Genomic DNA, 4,191 nt, shown 5'->3' with positions numbered 1-4,191 from the left:
TCCTCTCAGGGACAGAGATAGATACATGAGGTCATAAAAGCCAACAGCAGTTACTCCCAAACACCACTGTCTACAGTAAGTATTACTGTTTGTTTTAGTAAAATCCCAGTCTCAGAACACCACTGAGGACTTGGTTTCTAGAACACAGAAAAAGAAAAGCATCAAGGGCTTTTGAAAAGTGAGGCTGTGGGATGGGTGGTCAGTAAAGCTGAGGAAACCATCACAGGTAGGGTGCAAGAAAAAGTGTTCTTTCTGCCTTCTCTCTCACTCTCCTCCCTTTGCCACATACCTGTGTTGACAGCGGCAGCCCAGGAGCCACGAGGGTAGGGGGCTGGAGCAGGAGCTCTAGGTCTGCTTATGTGTGAGAAATAGATAGAAACTGCCCAGCGAACTGCATTTCATAAAACTCAAATGCCCCACTGAACTTTGAAAATTAGATACACGATGCAGAATCACTACAGAAAAAGCAGGATGACTGTTAATTTGGGTGGCACTTCTTCTAATCTCTTTTTATCCCACCCAAATAATGGGATCTGTGGTCATCTCAACTGCCCACTGCTCATTTGTGGTTTTATGATAACTTCATATTTGAGGGATCATCTTAGATTTAGATTGCTCTGGGTTCATGAATATAAAGAACCTCAGTAACTCCTCTACTTTTAGGCCAGAAACCATACGTAGAATAAAATCTATAAAAATAAAAGGAACAAGACAAGACAAGCTTTAAGAATGAGAATTTTAATCTTCCCCATTCAGTGTAGTTCATAGGTCAATTTCTTTCTTTCTTTCCCTCCTTCTATCCCTCCTTCTTTCCTTCTTTTCTTTCCTTCTTCCTACCTTCTTTTTTCCTGTTCTTTCTTTCTTTCTTCCTTTCTTCCTTTCTTTCTTTCTTTCTTTCTTTCTTTCTTTCTTTCTTTCTTTCTTTCCTTTTCTTTCTTCTTTCTTTCTTTCTTTCTTTCTTTCTTTCTTTCTTTCTTTCTTTTCTTCTTTCTTTCTCTCTTTTCTTTTCTTTCTTTCCACCCCCCCTTTCTGTCTTTCTTGTGGGCAGTGATTTTGCCATCTGCAGAGAGAGATAGACTGAAATAAGTTGTCACAGGAACATTAAATATTATAGTGAAAAATGAACAGGGAATTAGGGCAGAATTTTATACAGCTGGAATGGAAAAATATACAGCTCAATGGAAAAATAATTCCATTGAGAGCTAGAAAACATTAAGATAGGAATTCTGGAGTGATAATGGGAATTGTTTTCAACTCTCAGAGAGTACATTGTAAAGAAAATGTAAAGTTGATGACTGCCTTTTGTGTGGAGAATATTGACTTACTACACAAGAATTACTCACTACCTGGCTGGCTATTGGGCAGAGTTTTGGGAGAACAAGACACCTCAGGGCTGAAGTTTTGGGGATTCCACATCCCACAGCTATAAAAGGTGGGCAAGAGTTTGAAAAGCATTATGATAAATAAGAGCCAACGCCATTCCTCTCCTTACCTGGAAAGGTGTGATCTGTGGGAGGAAGTTCTGATCCTTTTCCTGCTCAGGAAGTTTGCTGAGTATGGTGTAGAACCAACAGAGATGCTCTAGATTTGTCCATACAAATGCAAAGTATTAACAGAGACTTCAAAGCAATATCCAAACCAAAATAGTGAAAACTGTATAATCCCTGTAATAAATACCTATATTTTATTCAACTGATATTTACTGTAAGACTGTTACGTGCAACACACTGTGCTAGGTGCCATGGCAAATAAAAACTGGAGCTTGCCTTCTTCTTGGGGAATCAAGCCCTGCAAAGTGTCTCCAGGCTCTTGATTTGCCAAGTAAATGTGTAGGACTGTGTCCCAAAAATGTGAAGGTGGGGACAGTTGGTTATCAACAAGGAACCTAAACATAAAGCCCAAAGGAAATGATCTTCCTAGAGGTAAACACTATGTTTGTAATTGAAACCGAACCAACTGCAAGCCTGTACTTTGCTTCTTGACTAATGGTAACCTTAAAAAAAAAAAAAAGATAATTAATGGAAGCAGAATGGTACAAAATCAACAATCACAGGGACCACTTTATGGGAAACTTACTCCCCGGGCTCCTTGATTTGTGTATTCCACAGCTACTTTCCCCTTGCCCAAAAGGTAATTAAGAGGTGATAATGATATGTATCTTCCCTTATCAAAGTCATTAACACGTTATTATTGTTGTAAGGAGGCTAGCTATTGCCTGGTTGCAGAGATGCCGGCTTTCTGCGAAAAGTCTTTATTAGTCTACCAGGGATTTCTGCTGTGATGAAGAAATTGCAGTTTGGGGATGAATTAGCAGGTTACATTCTCTGTGACTCTTGAGCATCTTATTTCCCCAAACCTTGCAGGTTTCTGAAAACCCCCAGGGCCATTGTGACTCTCGATTTGACCTACAACTTTACTCCTTTCCAAGCTGTTCTATTCGAATCAGGGCCACAACTATCTACTGCTCATCAAATTGCACATCTATTATACTTGAAGATTTGGCTCAAACCCCATCTATCCATGGTGTCTGCTCTGAACTTATACTCAGATAAAAAGACACCACAAATTCTCCCAACATTAATTGATTTCTGTGCCTTGGTTAGCAAGTGTTATGGTGCACAAATATTCACTCCAGATTGCAGGGAAGGTTTCATAATTAATCTCTTAAACATCTTGGAAAAATATGGGAGTACCTACTCATGCAACTTTTTAACACTTTAAGGATTTCTACAGATGGAAGAAGAGAGGAAGGAGCAAATATACTCACATTGGTTCTAAACTCTCTTAGGCTTCTTTAGATTAGAAAATAATCTGTATGATTTTTCTGAGGGTTGTGTTTAAAAACCTTGATTCTAAGCCATTAGAATCAAACTTATGGCAGCTTGTTTTTAAAAACTATTCAAATAAATATATACATTTTAAGAATCAAATATTACTGAAGGGCTTTTTGAAATAAAGGAAAAAAACCCATAGCAATTCTCCTGTTCTACCCTCTTCAGCCATCAGTTCCTACAGGCAGCTACTTTTAATTAATTTTAGCAGTTTCTTCTGTTATTTACCTACATATTTCTAATTAATATATATGTTCTACTAGATCATTTTTAGTGACAGACAATTGGGGAGGATTTAAGCCTGCTATCCCATAACACTGCTTCCTCTTGTTCCCCTTTTTGGTTAAATCAATATTCCGGGTTTATATTATTATAACTATATAAATAACATTCTTTACTGAGCTAAAACTACACTATAATTACCTTTCCTTTCTTGTACAGCTTTTTGTTTTTCTTGGAGTTAATAATTGCCTTGTTTTCATCAGCTTGGCTTTGTATATAACTATACTTAAGTTTGCCACAACTTCCAACAGTCTCCCCAAAACTTTCCACATAGTAATATAGAACAGATAATCTATTAGAATCTAAAGACCTCCTTCTTGGTGCCCTTTTATTCCTTTTTCCAACCTGGACCAGTGTTTCTCCACTGTATCACTGTTATCCCACAACTTCTCTCTGTCTCATCTCGGTGATTCTACCTCATTCTTGTGTTGGAGCCTCTCCTTCCTGGTTTTCATGTTTTCCTCTTTCTTGCTTTATTCTCTCATTTTGGTGGCACACCCTTCCTGAGAAAGGGTGCATGTGAGGTAAATTTACTGAGAACTTTCCTGCCTGAAAATATCTTTACTCTACCCTTGCATTTTTTTGGTAGTTTGGCTGAAAATTGAAATCTAGGTTAAAAATAATTCTCATTCTGAACTTAAAATGCAAAATAACATGTCTTGGTTGAGTCTTTTCCTATTTATTGTATTGGGCTTTAGTGGTTCCTTTAATCTAAAGATCCATATCCTTCTATCTATAAAATTTTTCCTGTATTGTTTCCTCAATAGTTTGTTTTCTTCTCCCTCACCCCAACCCCAGTTTCTCTTATAGAACTGGTATTGGACAGCTATTGACTCTTTTGGATTAATCTCACATTTTCTTTTCTCTTCTCTCCTAATGCCTGTGTTATCTTTTAGTTTTACTTTCTGGAAGATTTTTATCTTCGTCATCTCCCAAACTTTCTATTGATTTTTTTAAATGCCAGAGCTCATATTTTTAATTTCTAAGGAATCTTTCATGTTCTAAGATTGCTATTGCAAGGATGCAGTATGTTTTTTAACTTCTCTGTGAAAATTCATTATATTTCATCGGAAGTGTT

Source organism: Canis aureus, chromosome 37 (genome assembly GCF_053574225.1).
Source record: "Canis aureus isolate CA01 chromosome 37, VMU_Caureus_v.1.0, whole genome shotgun sequence".
Lineage (NCBI taxonomy): Eukaryota > Metazoa > Chordata > Mammalia > Carnivora > Canidae > Canis > Canis aureus.
Note: the sequence above shows the minus strand (reverse complement) of the source record.